The sequence below is a fragment of the Ambystoma mexicanum genome, chromosome 2p, assembly GCF_040938575.1.
Source record: "Ambystoma mexicanum isolate Mex_15411 chromosome 2p, UKY_AmexF1_1, whole genome shotgun sequence".
NCBI lineage: Eukaryota > Metazoa > Chordata > Amphibia > Caudata > Ambystomatidae > Ambystoma > Ambystoma mexicanum.
Genome location: NC_090923.1, coordinates 449,899,225 through 449,921,268, shown reverse-complemented (window position 1 = coordinate 449,921,268; position 22,044 = coordinate 449,899,225). Strand labels below are relative to the sequence as shown.

Below are 22,044 nucleotides of genomic sequence, written 5' to 3'. Positions count from 1 at the left end.
GGGCTACCTCCTCTGCGAGGTTTTCCGAGTTCTAAACCGTGCTGTGTTGATCATGTTTCTGTTCACTCTGCGACTGTGGTACTGTGGTTAGTTTCGAGCTGGTCCATTTTCTCCCGGGAGCATCTGATGTTATGTTTGCATCACCTGCCCCCTGGTGTTCAAATGTGAATACTACCAAGGTCAGAACATTAAAAACCAGTGGAAAGAGCCCCAGGTTGTTTCCACTTCCAGTTTGGCACGCTGTCCAGCAGGCCTGAGAAATCATAGCAGATTGAGACTAGAAATGTTATTTGAAAATATTCAGTGCACTATAAGATAAGGTGTCTTGTTTGCAGTGAAGTAAAGTTCATTGACAATAAAACACATTATGCAATGTCCCATTCTTCCCTGGGCTGCTGGCTGACACTCGGGGTTTACAATTGCGACTGAGCTGCTGCCAGAGTATACAAATGGGTATGTGGGCACGAGCTGTTCATGTTCAATTCGATACAAAATGTTTTCCAAAAGAGTCTACCCTTGCACATCTGTGCCTCATGCTGCATTTAACGATCATTCGGGTCTATGTAGCATGCGTGGTTTTGCATGTCAAAGTGCTATAGTAAACAGGTGTTACTATAACCCAGTTTAACAGTACTTTGGGATTGATGATGATGAAAGCCAGCTTCACGCTGCATGGTTTAAACGTGCATATGGTAGACCCCCAGATCTCCACAGCGAACGCCTAACTCGTTAGCTATTTAACTGGTACCAGTTCGCCTTTCTAGTTCGTCTTGGTGCAATTGAAATGATTTCTCAGAGTCCAAGAACTCCGACATCATTTACTGATCACTTCAGGGTAGAGTGCAAGGATATGGGAACACCTTGAGTAACTTGCAACATACTTTTTGGTTTGTACACCTTAAAATTGCAGTAAATGTGAGACCATAACTTAAGAGTCAGGAGTAACAGAGAGATACCATTTTATTGTGTGTGTGAAGTTCTGAAAAAGATCGTCTAGTCCTGAAAATCGGGGGTGTTGCTAGGGCTGGAAAAGATCCGGGGCTACGCTAATTTTGGGACTGTCAGGGCTGGGGGCTAGCTAGCCTTTTTGGCTGTAACCCCTGAGCTTCTATCCGGGGCTACAACCAAAAGACCCGGTGCTATAGCCCTTCAGCCCCCCCCCAGCAAGGCCCCTGCTGAAAATAATCCACGGGTGTTTGTGGATGGCGTGTACAGAAGGGACACTATGCGTATGGAATGGGAAGCAAGTTGTGAGTGGTGGTGGCGCATTTCAAGTCTTAATTGGACCCTTCCAGCACACAGAAAGCAGGTGATGTCCTGCATTCTAACCCTTGATCTCACGTGCCGAACCTGGCCTGTTGGTTTCTTGCAGGTGGCCTCGGGAAGGAACTTGCAACCGAGGCGCAGAACATTAGCCATGCAAAAGGCGAGGGCGTTTTATGAAAAGTGAAGAATATTCCAAAGCATAAGAACCTGGAGACCGTTCTGTGTGAAAAGGTATGTAGAACAGCCTTGGTTAATGCCTGCTTGCGCGAGGAAGCTTTCTGCTGATTGGGTGCCTTGCCATCACTGAAGAGGCTGCATGATTGTAGCTATTGGGTATGTATGGTGATAACACGTGTGTGCATGCGCGTTATAAATATCATATCATATCATAATAGGAGGGCCACTGGACAAAGGTTTCCTCGGGTATGTTGTATGGTTTGGTTTATTGATCCACCAACAGTGTAAAAGCCAGTCTGGTTTTCCGAGTGACCAAAATGTTCAAATAACCTCTTCTTACATGTATGACATGTAAATCGCTCTCATGCATATTGTGTGTGTTATCCTGAGGAGGCGACACGATTTTACTGTTATTTGGGTTGGTATCTGTATGCACTTAGTTCTACCTGAAAGCCAGCTTTGTCTCCTCGAGAGGATAGCTCAGGGGCAACGTGCTCGCCTTGGAAGCAAGACAACAGAGCAACACAGGTTTGATCCCCGGGCCCACGCTTAGAAACCTCTGGGTATTAAGCGCGTTATAAATAACCCATCATATCATATCAGACCATAGCCAGCAGGACTGACTTAGTGCCCCCACACCCCATTCAGAGTTTGGTAAATTGGGTGCCATTTATTTAGGCCAATGCCAAATAGTCACTTAATTTTCAGGTGTGTGTGTGTTATAATGTTTTAATGCAAAGTTTTAAGAATGTATGTGAATACAGTTGTTCAACTCTTCATATTTCAAATAGTATTATTCTGTCTCTGGAATCCCTCCCTTCATATCACTCCCATGGCTGTTGCAGCAACTGTTGCACCTGCACTGTGTGGAAACTGCTGTGTGGAGCACGTAACGCGATGCAGCGTAGGGGCGCAAGTCGTCAGACCTTTTTGTGATGCCAGGAGCTCGCACGCTTGTAAGAGTCCAACAGCTGCCTCCTGGATAAGGGCCATTATTGGGCCGTTGTACACAAGGCAACCCCGACTGGAGGCCACTTCTGCTTTCCAGCATCTGAGGGTAAAAGAGATGTGGCGAGAGAGGCCTCATCAGTTGCAAAGTATACCCGGATCTCGAACTTCTGCATACCTCTGCAGGGTGACCTGCCACACTGTGGTCGTACAACATTTTGCAAATCTAAAATTTGTAAGGCTTTTCCATTAAACATCGACACTGCTTTTCATATAAACATACCAAAATAAATGCGGCTAAAACCTACAGCGTGGAAGTCTCCAACCACAGTAAGACAGGGATCATCCCTCTGATGGGTCATGTCTAGCTGGTAAAATAACTCAGCGGGTTGAGCGTTTGTTGCTGCAATCTGTATTGGATTTGCAGGTTCAAATGCCATCAGGTCGATAAACTGAGTACCAATTTCAATTGGGTAATAATGTATGTAAATATGTTCTATGTAAAGTGCTATATAAATAACAAGTTATTATGTCCCTGACTGTCATGCAGACACCATCTCACGCAGATGGGATCCTACACTTCCCTCCAATGGCCTGTAACATTCTGCAGAGTGATAAAGGGATCTATTCTCTCCTCAGCCATTCCTCTTCTACCTGAAGGCATTTGAGAAAGTCCTGGCCAACCAGGACCTGAAGCTGCACCATGCAGATGACACTTAGTTCTATCTGAAGGTCAGCTTAGTTCTACCTGAAAGTCAGCTTTGTCAACGGCATCAGTACGAATGCCAATCTTTCCATCATGGAGTCCTGGATGTCAAGTGTCTACCTCAAGCTGAACACCACATAAACTGCGACATTGATTTCAACACATGGCACTGGACTAGCTGACATCCTTCCTAAATCATCCTCGACACCTACTCCTTCCCTACTTCCTTCTCCACCTGTGGTGTCCCCGAGGGCTCTATCCTCTCCCCTTGTCTTTTAAACATCTACCTAGCTCTGCTTGCACGCCTCGTCTCCTCCTGCTCCTCCAACATCCAGTGTTACGCAGATGACACACAGCTCTTTTTCAAACTTCCTGCTGATCCTCTTGCACCCTCCATAATCCCTGACTGCCTATCTGCCATCCAGTCCTGGTGCACCTCCAGCGATCTCTGCCTCAAAGCCTGTAAACCTGAGATCCTTCCCATTGGGGCCCTGCTCCCTCCTTCTTCCCTTCACTCTGGCCATCCTTCTTGGGCTCTCCCTGGCTCCTTCTTCTGAAGCCAGAAACCTTGGAGTAATCTTTGACTCCTCTCTCCTTCCTCCCTCATACTCTGGACATTGCCAAGAAGTCCCACTTTCAGATTTCCCTTCTCAAAGGAATTCTCCCTTTTCTCACTTTCCCCCAAAGGCTCAATGTTACCCTGCCCTGGTTCTCTCTAGGCTTGACTATTGCTATAGCCTCCACGGGAATCTACCTTCTACTACTCTACGACCCCTCCAGATAATCCAGAATAGGGCGGCAAGACTTATCCTTGGCCTTAAGTCCAGGGACTGCATCTCTCCTGCCCTAAAAAGTCTTCACTGGCTCCCGGTTGCTGCACGGATTAAATTTAAATTCCTCTGCATCATCCACAAGGCTGTCTGGGCCCGGGGTCCACACTATCTTCAACTTTATCTTACTAAATACTCTCTCTCTAGACTACTATGTTCCTCTGGACCCAATTCTTTGTATGTAAAGCGTTATGCTAAACAGAGGGTAGGTGGTCAATCGCTTTCCTCAGCTGGCTCCCTGCTATGGAACAGCCTCCCACTGACTGCACCTTGAGCAGTACTTTCTTAAATTCCAGAAGCTCCTCAAGACTTTCCTGTCATGGTTCGCACTAAAGGCTCCATGAATCTGATGGCCCCCCCCAGTCGGCGACTCCCATAAGGGCTTTTCAAGCCCCCAGAGCCTCTTGGACTCAGTCCTGGCGCTGTTGGCGCCAGGCTCATAATATGGGATAAATCATGTAGAGTTACTTGCCCAGTCTAGCCAGGCTGAGCCTTTCTGTTTCCTCAGGGTGTGGCTAAGGGACTATTTTATTCAAACAACAGGGTGTGGTAAAGGGACTACTTTACCTGGGACTACTTGCAAGACTATTTAAGCCACGCCCTGCATACAGAACACGCTTCGCGTTATTCTGCACTCCTGCAGTGTAACGCTCACCGCGTCTGTTCTGTTCCTGAATTTCTACAGCCACGCCCGTCCAGGACTTCACCCATCAGTACCTGGAAGGGAAAAAGACAGAGGAAAAACAAGTCAGTACAATGGCTAAGCCTTACCTAAAGCATCCTTCCATCGGTTGTTTCTTCAGCTTCTTCAGCCACTCCCGGTCCTTCGCACCGGCTGAAGCGGACGGTCTTCGTTCTGGCTGTAAGAGTCCTCTCGGGTTCAGCATCCTTCCGGAGCATCTTCGTAGCGGTTCCTCCAATCTTCATTCCAGTGCCGCGCCACCTCTGCAAAAGAAGAAGAGTGACAGGTTAGTCACGCACGGAAAGGAAAAAACAGTACTTCAGATTTACAGCGCTTCATTTTTGCGCTTCCACTCACCTGTAGGACATCTGCTCAGTGTTCTAAGTCCATTTGAACCCTCATGCAAAATCCATTCGATGTCGCGCCTGAAAGTAAAGACAAAGACACCGATTAAAAGGAGTTGGGGCAAAATAAAGACTCAAAGACTTTATACCAAGCAGTCATTGGCACAGAGACTCACCTGTTTGACCAAGCTCTCCAAGACTCGGCAATCGCTCATCGGATCATTGAACTACCTCGATCTTGGAAAGACTGTGTTATTTGCGCCCCTGCTAGATTGCAGGACGGAGAGCCTACCTTACAAAACTTCAAGACCAAAGCCTCGGGAGGGTGATAACAAGGGAGAAGTCGCAGCGACATCACCAATCACGCAGCACCACGCCAGCGCAGACATCATTCGTGCAGCCACGTGCTATGCCCCCGTGGAGACCAGGTGAGCGTGACAGAACGTGAAGCCTTATACAAAAACCTCTACCCGGGCGTAATGGAAACTTCTGAGACAGATCAACTAGCTCAGCTTTTGGGGAACTCAGGGCTGAGGTACATTCAGCTTGGCAGGAAACCAATGCCTTGAGGAGAGAACTGATCGTGGCCAAGGATCGTACTGACGACCTTGCTAGACAATTGCTTCCGTCACAGGCAGGGCAAACACGGTTACCTGGATTGGGGTCAACGGTTCCAACACCGCCAAGTAATCCAGTCCAAGTGGTCCTTCCAGGGGCAGTACCTTTGGCACCTCCGGAACGCTTTGCGGGAGACCCACAAATGTATGCAGTCTTTATCAATCAGTGGCGACTGCATTTTCTTTGTAGGCCAGGAGCCTTTCTGAACGAACAAGCTAAGGTGGCCTTTGTGTTGTCATATCTCAGTGGCAGCGCGGCAGACTGGTCACTGCCACTAGTAAGTCGGGATGATCCTATTTTGCGGGACTTTCAAAGGTTCCAATTGAACATGGAGAAGCTTTTTGCCCGCCATTCCCAGAGCCAGGCATTGGATAACAAACTCTTGTCTCTACGCCAAGGCAATCAAGATCTGCTAACTTACATCGCCACTTTTAATCGGCTGGTAGTGGAAACCGACTGGCCAGATGACAAAATAACAACACTGTTTCACTGAGGGTTAAGAGGTGAATTAAAGGATGTTTTAGCTCAAGTGGTTAACTCTCCTAGAGACTCTGCTGAATATATAGACTTGGTGGTTCAGCTTGATCATAGACTACAGAACCGTAAGGCGGACTGAGCTAGAATGGACACTCAGGTATTTGTACGCCCCCAAAGGAAAGTGCGTCTAGAACCACTGACTTGGATGAACCCATTCAGATTGGAGGGGTATGCGGGCCACTATCCAAGGCTGAGAGCGAACGGAGACGGCAGCAGCAGCTGTGTTTATATTGTGGGTCAACCGGCCATTTTCTCCGAGAGTGTCCCGTGAAGCCTCCGAAGAAAGCAGTTGGGGTTGCCTGCAAAATGGAAGTAGAGTCAGAGTCGGAAAACTATCCCGCCCGACAAGCGTAGAGGTCCGCTTGTCGAGCGAAAAGAAGGACTTCCAGACCTTGCACCTAGCCTTGCCAATGATCCTTATAAGTCACCAACAGCCATCTCGAATGAATGCAGTTCAAGCTTACATTGACAGCGGAGCCATTGGAAATTATATGGACCAAGAATTGGCTACAAGGATGAATCTTCCTCTCTGTGAAAAGGCAACAACAGATCTAGTCACCACTGTCGATGGAACAGAGATCGCTTTGCGTCCTGTAACGCACTCAACGACTGAGATGACACTTCTGTGCCAAGACGGACATCGGGAAGCCATTGTGTTCGATATAATTAAGGCCCCACAATTCCAAGATGTTCTGGGAATGCCTTGGCTAGTATTACACAATCCTTGCATCGACTGGCGTGCTAAGAGTCTGACCTTCTCAGGTGAATGTGCTTGTACCTGCTACCAGGTAAAAGAACCCCTGGTCAAGGAAGCGACAACGATCATGAGCCTAGTTAATCCACTGCCCCCGGAGTATCAAGATTACCAGGATGTTTTCCAGAAGGATCAAGCCAACACTCTGCCTCCTCATAGATTGTATGACTGTCAAATCGATCTCATACCTGGCGCACAGATTCCATGCAGTCGAATCTATGCACTCACCGAACCTGAAAACCTGCATCTAAGGAAGTATCTAGACCAGTACATGGCTAACGGTTTTATTCGCCCGTCTAAGTCCTCGGCAACCTCCCCCTTATTCTTCATGCCTAAAAAGGAAGGTGACCTTAGAACTTGTATTGATTACCGCGCATTGAACCAGATCACAGTAAAAAACCGTTATCCCTTGCCTCTAATTCCTGAACTTTTGGACCAGGTTAAAGATGCACGTATTTATGCCAAGTTAGATCTCCGTGTGGCATACTGACTACTTTACCTGGGACTACTTGCAAGGCTATATAAGCGATGCCCTGCATACATAACACGCTTTGCGTTATTCTGCACTCCTGCAGCGTAACGCTCACCGTGTCTGTTCTGTTCCTGAACTTCTACAGCCACGCCCGTCCAGGACTTCATCAATCGGTACCTGGAAGGGAAAAAGACAGAGGAAAATCAAGTCAGTACAACGGCTAAGCCTTACCTGCAGCATCCTTCCATTGGTTGCTTCTTCAGCCGCTCCCGGGCCTTCACACCGGCTAAAGGGGACGGTCCTCGGGTTCAGCATCCTTCCGGAGCATCTTCAGAACGGTTCCTCCATTCTTCATTCCAGCGCCGCTCCACCTCTGCAAAAGAAGAAGAGTGACAGGTTAGTCACGCACGGAAAGGAAAAACAGTACTTCAGACTTACAGCGCTTCATTCTTGCGCTTCCACTCACCTGTAGGACATCTGCTCAGCGTTCTAAGTCCATTTGAACCCTCATGCAAAATCCATTCGAAGTCGCACCTGAAAGTAAAGACAAAGACACTGATTAAAAGGAGTTGGGGCAAATTAAAGACTCAAAGACTTTATACCAAGCAGTCATTGGCACAAAGACTTACCTGTTTGACCAAGCTCTCCAAGACTCGGCAATCGCTCATCGGATCAGTGAAGTAACTCAATCCTGGAAAGACTGTGTTATTCACGCCCCTGCTAGATTGTAGGACAGAGAGCCTACCTTACAATACTTCAAGACCTAAGCCTCGGGAGGGTGATAACAAGGGAGAAGTTGCAGCGACATCACCAATCATGCAGCACCACGCCAGAGCAGACATCATTCGTGCAGCCACTTGCTACGCCCCCGTGGAGACCAGGTGAGCGTAACATTTCCTCTTTACCTCCTCCTTCCCTTCCTCTTTCCTCTGCTAATCCCACAGTTGCTGTGATTGGTGTCCGGGACCCTTATGCATCCTTGGGGCCCCAGACCACCCACACCCAATTGGCTCAGCTCCTGTCTACCCTCAGCACATCCCTTGGCATGCCCTCCATTCTAGAGATTTACTCCTAACGTAGCTCCTAGCCGTGTAGCACTCAACAACCCTAGCACTTCATCTGCGGCTCACCCATGAGCTCGGACTCCCCAGCACTTAGCACCTCTACCCTCTTCCTTGCTGCACTTTCACGTTCTGAATACTCACAAGGCATAGTGTGTTCGTCCTTTCATCCATTTCCCCCACTGTTCTTATTAAATATTTTGTTTGATATTGTATTACACTCCCTTATTCCCCTCCCTCTCAGCGCTTTCAAATGGTATTTTACTTGCTTTATAAGCGCCTAACAAGCAAACAATAAATAAATAAATAGAGAAGCTGACTTAAAAGCAACTTGAGCCAAAAATCACCTTAGAGCTAACCAGCATCTCATTCAATTCAGTGGTGACCAAGGCATCGTTCTGCCTGGTTGGAAAATCACTGTCTCCGGTGGCCAGCTCAGCAGAAGTTTCAACATCGTCAAGCCGGAAAGAGGACATGCCAGAATAAAAAAACAGGGAAACCGGACTCCTTCAATGTACTCATATGTAGAGCAACATCCAGGTGCATATCAAGTTAGCGGATTCACCTATTCACTTCAGGAAAATAATAAAGAGACTACACTGCAAAGAGCAACTCATCGGCCACTGAACTGGGGACCCGGCTGGACCTGCGCCCTCTGCCCCAGCACTCTCTCATCTCTTTGCACTATTGTGCCTCTGCCCTCATTGCCCTGAGCGCCACTGCTGCCCATCTAGGTGTGCTGATTAGAAAACCAAAATCATTCATGCAGCATGGATTGCATAGCCTACTCGTGTCCCATTACAACCGTTGGCTCGTTGATGATGTTAGCTAAAGCCTCCTTCAATTATTCAGAGGGGCCCAGTCTGCCAGGGAAGGGATGTTTTCTAATGGAAATTGGGATGAATATACACATCCATAGGCAAAATTGGATTTCAAAGGCTTACGAAGATTGTCACGAAGAAGCTGAAGTTACCAACTAGGTGACATGTTATGCTACACCAATACATATTTACTGGTAACAAAATGGAACTGAAGTGCATGCAACATCACTTCATGTGTACTACAGCAAATAACTGCTTCTGCACTACTTTTTGGGAGGGGTGGAATGTGTGGAGAAGAAGATCAACTAGACCCTTAACATGGGACTGGTGAGACTCGTCTCGGGTGGATAGCTCAGGGGCAACGTGCTCGCCTTGGGAGAAAGGGAGCAACGCAGGTTCGATCCCCGGGTCCGCGCTTAGAAACCTCTGGGTATGAAGCATGTTATAAATAACTTATCGTATCATATCATAACGTTGTTGCCTGGGGCTGGAGTTTGTTGCTACCTCGGACTGTCTGCATGATGATCATCAAGGCACTGAAGCCTGTTTTGTCTGGCGTTGACTCCGTACGTTTAGGCTTGTCTCATGCAGGCTTGAATGCTACGATGGCTTGATTTCGTGGGCAAAGGTTATACCATTTGATATCAGTGCTTGAGAACTGTGATTTTTCTCATGGTCCATCAACACATGCTCTGTCCGCTGTGGTATTTCTGTTGCATTGTTTCGTTTTTCCCGTACTGCATATTTTTGTCATCATTTCGTTATTTGTACCAATTCATACATTTTTTAAGTACAAGAACACATTCTGTTGTTCAATTGCTAATGGTGTGCTGAACCCAGAGTTCACTTTGATAACATATTCTTGTTTAAAATGTTAAGCTGCATCAGAAATGTTCCTGCTCGAGAAAACTATTTTTAAGCTTTCAACTCAACAAATTAAGTTTCAATCAATGTACACCGGTTTTAGAAACGTCAACCATATTCGTACATTCAAGGTTCATACGAATTTAATAGAAAACTGATAAAAAGGTAATGGAAGGAAAACCATCTTTACAGACAATTGTATTGGAAATGTTTTGGAAAGGGGCCAATGCCCGAAAAGAATATTAATATGAAAATGTTTTAATGAATGACCAAAGTTTGCAGTGACAAGGGAAGAAATGTATATTTTACACGTTTGCAGAAAACATTGAGCGTAGGAATTTGGAAAAAGAACAAAACATTTATAACATAACATCAATTAGAATTAATGCAAAAGTCTTTCATGGGAGACTTGAAAGTGTAATGGGGAGTCCCTGTGCTCAGGCGTGGCTAGCACCAGTAGGGGGCTCCACTGAAACCAAATTTGGGGGAGGGCAACCGGGCTACCATCTGCCAGTATGGTTAGAGGGCATGGTCGTGCGCCAATGGGGTTGGATAGAAGGGTCGATGTCATGCATTGTGTATATGCACATTTCTTTCTTCTGATAAGACAGCGTTGCATTTTCTTGCGTTTACAAAGGTATAAACCACACGGGGTTTAATAACACATGATCAGGGTAGTTATTAAACCCTTGTGGGTTGTGCCTTGCAGAGACCAGGTTACAAATGCATATGGCTTTCATATTCAGAGCAGGTGCTTTACAAAAATCCCAAAATCAGCTTTAAACATTGGAGCGTGTGAAATTGTGCAGTTAGGCTACTTGACTTCCGTTATTGGCCACCAGCCAGGCCATCAAATCCTATTTGTTCCAAAATCTGCTTTTCCTGCATTAAATGACTTCCTTTCGGTTAGCCAAAAGTAAACGTTTTGCATAACTGTTATTAAAGGGGTTATTGCACTGTATGGATATGATCGATTGCCTGTTAAATCAAGCAATACGAGCAGCGGCCGTCAAAGAGTTCATCATTTTAAAAGAAATTTAGCAAAATCGGCTTTGAGTATGTTGACCGTATGTCATATTTTCTTGAAAAACTCGCAAATCTCAGGCAATATTATTGGCATAAAGTCGAGAGAACGATGGTTTTGTGTTGACAGGAACAGGTTTTATGTTGTTATGTTATGGTGGGCTATGTTGTGTGATGTTGTGTGTAGGGTTTTAGTACATGCCGTTAGTTATGGTTCAGGTGGTGGTACAGCATATCATTAGATTGAGCTCATAGGCGGCCCTTGAGCAGCATCATTAGATTGAGCTCATAGGCGGCCCTTGAGCAGCATCATTAGATTGAGCTCATAGGCGGCCCTTGAGCAGCATCATTAGATTGAGCTCATAGGTGGCCTTTGAGCAGCATCATTAGATTGAGCTCATAGGTGGCCTTTGAGCAGCATCATTAGATTGAGCTCCTAGGCGGCCCTTGAGCAGCATCATTAGATTGAGCTCATAGGCGGCACTGAGCAGCATAATTAGATTGAGCTCATAGGCGGCACTTGAGCGGCATCATTAGATTGAGCTCATAGGCGTCCTTTGAGCAGCATCATTAGATTGAGCTCATAGGCGGCCCTTGAGCAGAATCATTAGATTGAGCTCATAGGCGGCCCTTGAGCAGCATCATTAGATTGAGCTCATAGGCGGCCCTTGAGCAGCATCATTAGATTGAGCTCATAAGTGGCCTTTGAGCAGCATCATTAGATTGAGCTCATAGGCGGCCTTTGAGCAGCATCATTAGATTGAGCTCATAGGTGGCACTGAGCAGCATCATTAGATTGAGCTCATAGGCGACACTTGAGCGGCATCATTAGATTGAGCTCATAGGCGGCCTTTGAGCAGCATCATTAGATTGAGCTCGTAGGCGGCCCTTGAGCAGAATCATTAGATTGAGCTTGTAGGCCGCCCTTGAGCAGCATCATTAGTTATCGCTCCCAGGTGGTGCTTTAGCACGAGAAAATTAGGCCAAATATTTGTCCCGCAGATGGCTCAGTAGCACCACTTTCAATGTTAGCTTACAGGTGGCACTTTAGGACTATGGATCACATATTGGTTCCCAAGCAACGTCATTAGTTTTGGATCAAAGGTGGCCCTGCCTTCAGGGCCACTGTATTCTTTCTCATTGGCACTTTCTTAGCAAAAAGTGAAACTGCATAATTTTGGCTCAAATGTGGCACGTTAGGACAATGGATCACATAATGGTTCCCATGCAACATCATTAGTTTTGGATCAAAGGTGGCCCTTCAGTGCCACCGTATTTTTTCTCATTGATGGCACTTTCTCAGCAATAAGTGCAGCTGCATAATTTTGGCTCACAGGTGGCACTTTAGGACAATGGATCACATATTGGTTCCCAAGCAACGTCATTAGTTTTGGATCAAAGGTGGCCCTTCAGTGCTACCGTATTTTTTCTCATTGATGGCACTTTCTCAGCAAGAAGTGAAGCTGCATCATTTTGGCTCACAGGTGACACTTTAGAATAATGGATCACATATTGGTTCCCAAACAACGTCATTAGTTTTGGATCAAAGGTGGCCCTGCCTTCAGGGCCACTGTATTCTTTCTCATTGGCACTTTCTTAGCAAAAGGTGAAACTGCATAATTTTGGCTCAAATGTGGCACTTTAGGACAATGGATCACATAATGGTTCCCATACAACATCATTGGTTTTGGATCAAAGGTGGCCCTGCCTTCAGGGCCACTGTATTCTTTCTCATTGGCACTTTCTTAGCAAAAAGTGAAACTGCATAATTTTGGCTCAAATGTGGCACTTTAGGACAATGGATCACATAATGGTTCCCATGCAACATCATTAGTTTTGGATCAAAGGTGACCCTTCAGTGCCACCGTATTTTTTCTCATTGATGGCACTTTCTCAGCAATAAGTGCAGCTGCATAATTTTGGCTCAAATGTGGCACTTTAGGACAATGGATCACATATTGGTTCCCAAGCAACGTCATTAGTTTTGGATCAAAGGTGGCCCTTCAGTGCCACCGTATTTTTTCTCATTGATGGCACTTTCTCAGCAACAAGTGAAGCTACATCATTTTGGCTCAAAGGTGGCACTTAATAGCCACACCTAGGTGCGATTCACAGGGGGCAGTTTAGCCAAGCACTGCACTTCAGCTCCAAACACAGAGAGCCAACGATCGTGTTCCAGATATATGGGAAGTGCCATGCAATGGAGGGTCCGCATCTCAAAGGCACGAGGGATGCAGGTAGTACTGGTGATGCTGGGGGTGCACAGCACTCCTCTCTTGCAGCACTGCACCTTTAGTCATGCAGTCCACCTTCCAGGGCTTTCTACTTTCGACCTGCGTGATCCCAAGAGAAAATTGCTGCCTTGCTTACTGCTAGATCCATACAGTGACGTCATTTTAAAGACAAAAAGCACTAGCATTATTTTATTATATGTTTAAGTTCTCAAATTGCCTTTATTTCGAAGATGTTTGCTATAGTCAACTGCGAGCTCTGAGTTCTCTCTTGCTACCCCGTGGTCTTTCTTGCTACCCCTAAAAAAAGGTTTTTTTTAATTTTATTTTTTTGCAAGCTCCTGCGCTGTCGCCAGCACCATGTGGCTCTTTGCTTTTGAAGTGGCTGGCTTTCTTGTTCAGGCTGCTTAAAAAAACAAAATCAGTGGTTTCCACAAGTCTAACACTTTCAGCAGTGACCCTAAATAAGAAAGAATAGGAATACCAAATAATGTGTCTTTCTGGAATTTTATACAATAATTGCTAGACTCATTAAAGGTTTATTTCAGGCACACTTCAGGGGGTTAGTCACTGATTTAGTCTGTTGTTAAACACTTCAACTCAGCCTTTCAACCTTTCGAGGTCCATAAATGAGTACTAACACCGGTTAGGTGATATTGTATGTATATTTGTTCAATATAAAGCACTTAAGCGTAAGTGCTATATAATAACACATCATTACCATTTGGTCATGGACGTCTGTTTGCATTCACAGTAATTTGGTAATATGGGCCTATACACACTGATCTTACCGATACATATGGCGATCCATTCTTGTATGAAATGTATATCACATTATAGAGATATCGTAACCATATTTTTCGTAGTGTACATAAGAACAATGCTATGTGTTACCACTTCCCGTTTTTTCAAGGGATGAAAGGTTGTGTTTCATCGCTTCCCGCAATATCACTTTGGGGTGGGGCCAAATGACATCACTTCCTGTGATGTCATCAGCAGTCAAGGGTCATGTGATGTCACTTCCGCTACCCCTAGCATTTTGATGAAATGACGTTCCTGGTTACTGTATGTGACTGACGACTTTCATATGCCTGCCTGGCCCCTTGTATATTATGTGGAAAGCTCCTTGTCCTTCTGCCATGATTACATTTAGGTGTATGTAACTATTCATGAGTTTTAATTGAATATAATTGCACTGTCTGGGGTTGAGGTCCAGGTTAGACCCTGGAGCATCCCCCTAGGATGGACCTGCTCTCCAGCCGAGAAGCCTTAGCTCGCTCACAGGCTCCTGAAGAGCTTCCCTTGGGATGTTTTTCGGCTCAGGGATTATGAGGCAAACCCAATAGCTTCGGCCTTTGTGTAGGCATGGTATAGGTGTTTTCCAAGCACTGCCATAAGGGTGCTAGCTGGCCATAAAATGACAACAGCTGGTAAATGGTGTAAGTGGGCATGTGGTGGCAATGCTTGCCAAGTGCATATAAAAGGTCCAAACGGTTGCTTTTGCCAATGCTTATTTTTTTTTAGCAAGAATGCAATGCAAGGAACAGGTGTAAGGATACACATATTGCTTGAAAATCCAGTGGCCGAAGGCATAGTTTGCTAAGCCATTTTTGCTACACAGGAACTGATTTACAGCTGCAATCGAGTCATTACCTTTCAGAATACTTTATACATAACAGTGGCAGCCCCAGCGTTCCAAACTACAGCCCAAGAAAACTGTTTGTCCCCCAGAGTGGAGTACCTTAAATAACATGGGCAGGCAGTTCTGACTGGACTGCTGTCATTGGGGTCAGGACCAAGACTGGTTTGATAGAGGCTGGTCCCATTCTGTAATGGTGCAGAGGCCTGAAACAACAATGGCGTGGAAAGCGGCCCAGAGCAATTCAGCCAGTCGTTAAGATTCATTTAAAACCATCCAACCAACACTTTCCAGTTTTGTAGGAAAGTGGAGCATCATTCATAAAACAAGGCTAGCCAGTGTGTCACTTTACAGGCATGTTCCTATAATACCACTTGCCTCGATGTCACACCCCATAACTAGGGCAATAACTGCACCTGGGTCAAAAGTTGTGAGGGACAGTTCTCCACCCCCCAAGCCCCGCGTCTCTTAGACATTAAGAGAAAGGTTTGTTGACTTATGGTATCTCTTCATTGTAAGAGGTGTGTCCGCAGTACCATGCAAACTTTGAGTCCTTCGGCTTCAGGAGCTACACTATGACGCCCAGGACGCAGGGATTCCCAGCACACAGGGCATGCAGGTGTCTTCTTCCTGACAGAATGACTGGCAGTGACTCCTCTGTGATGACTGTGCAGCCTGCTGCTTCAATTGCTGGAACACTTCTACGATTGATGCCAACCCCTTACTGGGCTTAAGATTCCTTAGAGTGAACGTCTGTCGCCATCTGGGGCAGGATATGACGAGATCACACTGCTCGAAAATGTAATTGTAATTGTAATGGGTTATTTATAACGTGCTTAATACCCAGAGGTTTCTAAGTGCAGACCCGGGGAACGAACTTGTGTTGCTCTGCTTCGTCTTGCTTCCAAGATGAGCGTGTTGCCCCTGAGCTATCCTCCCGAGACTTTGCGTAGCGTGTGAGGCAGGGGAGGCAAGAGGTGTGCCCACAGTCGATCGTCATTGGGTCTGCAAAGCACTCCAGAGACCGCGGATGAGTCCGCAGTGCCTACGCCCGGAAATTACTCCATGCATACGGAGAATACACCATAGCGGGGGAGACCTGCTGCATTCATGCTGACCGCTAGGCTCTTGCCTTTGCTTACACCAGACTTGCCATGGTTATTTGGAAAAAGGAGTGTCCCCGGCAGGAATACTCCCTGATCTGACCCTTTGGAGCACTACCCATTGGAGCGAAGCACAAGTCAGTCAACTTGCAATACATTGAGATTGAAGCCATGAAAATGGTTTGCGCAAACCTACTGCACAGTTGTACAAATGTCACGAAAGACATCTGATGTGAAAACAATGAGATATATTTGTTATCCAATAATAGGGGAAGGGTCTGAATTCAAAGGCAGGTGTTTGAGCACTGACTGGGGAATGGGCATTTCTAAGGCATCTTTGGGTGTGTACGTCTTGCCAGCCTTTGTGGGCTTCTGTCTGCGCATACAGTGCGCGTGTGAACAGAGGCAGACCTATCTGTTCGGCATTGTCCTTACATGCACTTTTATGATGATCTTGACATACCGGGGTATGTGATCTATGTGATCATACCTTCATGTGATCTCTGCGTATGTGTCTGTAAATAAATGTCTATACCAGCAAAACTGTCAGCATTAAAAAGAACTAAAGCACAGCACAATTCAGAGCTCATAAAGCGAGCGAGTTCAAAGAGTTTCAATGAGGAGGATTTTTGGGTGGGGCGAGACAGGAATGGGTGGGAATTGCCATAGGGATTCGCATAAACTTCATCTAACATGGCCGCCAGCACGGACTAGTACTGCTATAAAGCAAGCAAGCTCAAAGACTTCCCATCAGGGGGAGCTTTGGTTGGGGAGAGACAGGAATGGGTGGGAATAGCCATAGGGATTAGCATAAACTTCATCTAACATGGCCGCCAGCACGGACTAGTACTGCTATAAAGCAAGCAAGCTCAAAGACTTCCCATCAGGGGGAGCTTTGGTTGGGGAGAGACAGGAATGGGTGGGAATAGCCATAGGGATTAGCATAAACTTCATCTAACATGGCCGCCAGCACGGACTAGTACTGATATAATATAAATCAAGCTCAAAGACTTCCCATGAGGATGAGTTTTGGGCAGGGAGAGGCAGGAATGGGTGGGAATAGCCATAGGGATTAGCATAAACTTCATCTAACATGGCCGCCAGCACGGACTAGTACTGATATAATATAAATCAAGCTCAAAGACTTCCCATGAGGATGAGTTTTGGGCAGGGAGAGGCAGGAATGGGTGGGAATAGCCATATGCATTATCATGGCCATGGGCAGGGATAGGATGTGGGCTCATAACCATACAAAACCTATATGCTGTGTGTCCCTCCTCATATGTCATTCATGTATGTCCCTCGTCATACGCCCTTCCTCCCTATCTGTACTGGAATGCAATGGTGTGTGCTTTATAGATGTCACAAATGACAGCTAATAGCACAAAGTAAAAAATAGATGCATGTTGGCACCGTGCATCTACTGTATTAGTAACATTATTAACATTCTCATACTGGGCAGAACCCCCTCCAACCTAGTATCTCACCTTCAGCCAATAATAATAGCTTATGTTCTTATCTTCATGCCATATTCCTCCCACTACTAAGCACTGTAATTATACTTGTTATTATTAGCCTAATGGAAGGTACTCAATGTATCCTCATCAGAACAATGCAGACCTGTCGTAAGATTTCATTTTGTGAAGTACACTTTTGTGAAGTGCCCCCATTTCAGAGACCAGCATTTTACCCATGGTTTATCCACACGAGCAGCATTCTGTCGCTGGTAACCACAGGCATATTTACTAGCCATCTGGGACTGAGCACTACCCAGAAGCCCAATGAGCATAAGCCTGGCACAGAGCAATGGCTCTGCCAGACATACGAGCAGCACTATCACGCTAAGGACAGCCACGTCCAGAAATAAAAAATCAATCTCCAAGGTCCTGCTCCACAGAGCGTTTTCCAATGGGATTGCAGCATTATAAAACGCTTCTGTGAATCAGGCCCTCAGTGTGTAACCAACCAACTATGGCCACAATTAGCAGCACCCTCTCCCTGGCTCAGCACAACAAACTGAATTTATCTTAACACGAAAATTGCACTTTCTAAGAGATATGAGGGGTGCGACGGGCAGAAGTCTACAAATAAGGCATATTCGTAGAAAAGAGACCAGCACACTCCGAGTTCTGCGGGCGGGTGCCATCCCGCTCACAGACTTTGACAGAAGCACCAGCACTGTTGCATACGGTGCCAGTTCTTCCGTCCTCCCCATTCCCGTTGTGTCCAACGGGACTCGAATGGGAAGGGGGAGTTACTTTTTCCAGCGCCTGGCTTTGGGGAATTACTGGGACCGCCGGGGCTGTAATACCCCGGCAAGTCCCCAAAGCCAGGCACCAGAAAACAACACAACTCCGGCGGCAGCCGTGCCGTTTTTACCGGCACGTCTACCACCGGGGTCGTAATAAGGCCCAATGTCTTTACAGCCTTACGGACAGTCATGTGATTGATCAGCTCTGAACTGCACGCTGACAGTTTGCTTCCCTGCATAGTGTGGCATATTTGAGAAGCACTCTGGAAATGGTATGCCCCATGGCATAACTCATTTGCAGTACTGTCACAATTGTGCTGCACCACTAGCAGAACTGAACAGCACCTGGAATGAATGAGTGGCAGCAATAGTAGAATTGAGCAGTGCCTGGAATGATGGAATGGCAGCAATCGCATAATTTAGCAGCACATGGAATGTTGGAAAGGCAGCAATAGCAGATCTGAGCAGCACCTGGAATGATTGAGTGGCAGCAATAGCAGATCTGAGCAGCACCTGGAATGATTGAGTGGCAGCAATAGCAGATCTGAGCAGCCCCTGGAATGATTGAGTGGCAGCAATAGCAGATCTGAGCAGCACCTGGAATGATTGAGTGGCAGCAATAGCAGATCTGAGCAGCACCTGGAATGATTGAGTGGCAGCAAGAGCAGATCTGAGCAGCCCCTGGAATGATTGAGTGGCAGCAATAGCAGATCTGAGCAGCACCTGGAATGATTGAGTGGCAGCAATAGCAGATCTGAGCAGCACCTGGAATGATTGAGTGGCAGCAATAGCAGATCTGAGCAGCCCCTGGAATGATTGAGTGGCAGCAATAGCAGATCTGAGCAGCACCTGGAATGATTGAGTGGCAGCAATAGCAGATCTGAGCAGCACCTGGAATGATTGAGTGGCAGCAAGAGCAGATCTGAGCAGCCCCTGGAATGATTGAGTGGCAGCAAGAGCAGATCTGAGCAGCACATGGAATGATGAAATGGCAGCAATCGCATAACTGAGGCATTTTTGACTCCTCGCCTGGAATAACTGAGCTGCACTATTGCCATTTTTATGAAGCCTACTGGCATTATTGTGAAGCGTACCTGGTTTAAACAAGACGTGTCACTGACATCATTAAGAAGCAAAATTGTAATCATTGATATTCTTCACGGTGATACATCAAAGCACCACCAGCATAACTGAGCACCAGCACCAACATTATTGAACAGCACCATTGGCGTCATTGAGAAAGGCACCTCGCATGAGAAGTTGTGAATTACTATTGCAGGGGGAATGTGCAAGTACAACTGAAAGGAAATAAACCCAATGACGGTGGAAATGGCAGAAAAAGTGGCACATTCACGGCAAAGTGTGCCAATTTCACCAGTGCAGCGACATTGGTGCTGTAAGGGTTTTTCCCCACCTAAAATTATGTTTTTGTTTGCCAAATTATGTTTTGTGGGGGTACACGAAATCTTTAGGACTTAAAATATGACTTTTTGGGGCGGAAAGGACATTTCAGTTGGATGGCTAAAAAAATCATTTTAAGGGGCAAAAAAATAATAATTTCAGTAAAAAACAATATGTTTGGGAAAGGATTTTTGCCTAAAAATATCAAAGCAGGTAAAAATCATCTGCCCTGCTGGTGAAATGGAATTGGAGGTGAATTTCGCCTATTTTGTTTTGCCGGTCGTAATTCCGACCATGTATGGCTTGTGAAACATGAGGTCATTTGCACCATGACTAGGGACAATGCCCCTACCTCTAAAATTATGTATTTAAAATAACTATTTCAATGGCTTTTTCATATGGATTTCAGGGGCAGTTGCCTTTTCAAAGCATCGGCCCTAAGAGAATAGTAACTTTATCCTGTGAATAGCAAGTGCAGTGCGAGCTTTCGAAAAGTGGTGTGATCTAGTAGCGTGCTATTTGATCTGTTGGAGGTGGCGTTTTCTGCTGAGGGTTCTGCATGAAGACTTCAGGCTCCCTGAGATTGGAATCTCGCGGCTTCTTGGAAGCATACAGCATGTGCTCGATGCAAAGGGTTGATGGCTTCTCACAGTTATGGTGTGACGCGCGGTGCCAGGATCTACAAGGCTCTTGTAGGAAAAGGTGTGCAGAATAACTCATTTGCATATGAGTTGAAATCTCAGTGACATCATAGAAACTTAAATAACAGGAAGTGACATGAGCCTTTCTAACTCAATAAGATAATAGGACGTTACATGACGAGACGTCACAATGAATATCCCAAAAGGCCAATACAAATATGTGATCTTTTTTTTTTATTTTTTTTATTTATATGGTTAATAAAATCAACCTTTCAAATACCAAGAGATATCACAATACCAAAACACTACAATTCATAAAAGCAAATTTGCAGTTTGTTCATTCAGCACAGTTAAGAATTCAAAATTAGTTTAACTCAATTACGCTAATTATGAGTATACACTAAATATTTCATCCAAAAATCGTACAATTGCTATTTTGGTCCTTAAGGCAGTTGATGAAAAGATACAATGCCACAAGTTCTTATTAATATGTGCATCTTGTTCTTCAAAAAAATTTCCAAAGCATTTTTGTCGAATAGTGGTTAAATTTGTACAAAACACTAAACAATGCTCCAACGTTTCTTTTTTGTCAACATTCTTACAAAAGCGACATACATTTTCTGATTGCATAATTTGATTTCTGCACGCCTGAACATCTAATGTCGGCCAAAGGTTCAACCGAAAACGGAGAAACTCCTGACGAGTCTTTGAAGAAGGAAATGTGGCCAAATAATCAGACATTGTTCTACATTGCTTGTGCCCAAATAGCGCTCGATCAAAATCCTTGTAATTGAGACATTTATTTTGGGTCAGAATCCAATCATGTTGCTGGACTTTCATTTTGGCACGAGCTTCATTGTTCAAAAGTAACTCTAAATCAACTGAGGCATCAGACAGTGCATTCATAGTAAAAATGCACCATTGTTTTGAAAAAGCCTGATTTTGCTCTAAAAGATGACAGGCCACCTTTCCCAAAATGTCTGATCGCTTTAAAGACAATAGACATTTACGGAAAAGGGCTCAATATTTCCAAATTACAAATGAGAACATTGAGAGTGAACCCAATTCAAATCGAATCAATGGTAAAGGTGTGCAAGCGGGCAAATGTAGTACTTGTTTCCAAAACAAGGATTCAATTCTATCCCACCACTCCACAGGTTTAGGACTGCGAGCCTCAGACCCATAGGTCAAGATTGGCATCACCTTCTGAAGAAAGAAGGTGAGAATATGTTTACACGTAAATTTGCCAAATTTGGCCATAAGTATCTTTGCTTGCGCAATTAAGGACCGTAATTTGCCCTGGATCTCTATGTCAGGGTCAATGCTTGGTAAAGTATCCACTATAAGAGTGCCCAAATACTTATAGTTGGCTACCTGTTCTAATGGAACATTGTGTAATCACCAACAAAAAGTTTTAACTTTACAACTTTCATGCCTCTTACAAACCATTATTTGGGTTTTATTAATATTAATTGTCAAATGGTTCGTACCTACGTATGTTTCAAGGCCATGCAAAAGTTTCTGAAGACCAGTATGGGTTTTTGAAAAAGAATCAAATCATCGGCATAAAACAAATAAGGAACATTATGCCAGCCTAAGCGAGGAGAGTCACTCACAATTTGACTCAGAGTTACGCCCAAGTCGTAAATGAAAAAATGTAAAATGGAAGACGCCA

General features: G+C 45.4%; 1 protein-coding gene across 2 annotated transcripts in view; it reads left to right on the top strand.

Moving 5' to 3' along the window:
• Window positions 1–22,044, top strand: part of FRMD4B (FERM domain containing 4B) — a 1,720,334-nt gene that overhangs the window by 445,419 nt on the left and 1,252,871 nt on the right. For both annotated transcript variants that reach the window (XM_069643814.1, XM_069643813.1), the window contains one exon: window positions 1,373–1,497. The gene's annotated coding sequence lies outside the window, so the exon portion shown is untranslated. The remainder of the gene's footprint in view (window positions 1–1,372; window positions 1,498–22,044) is intronic.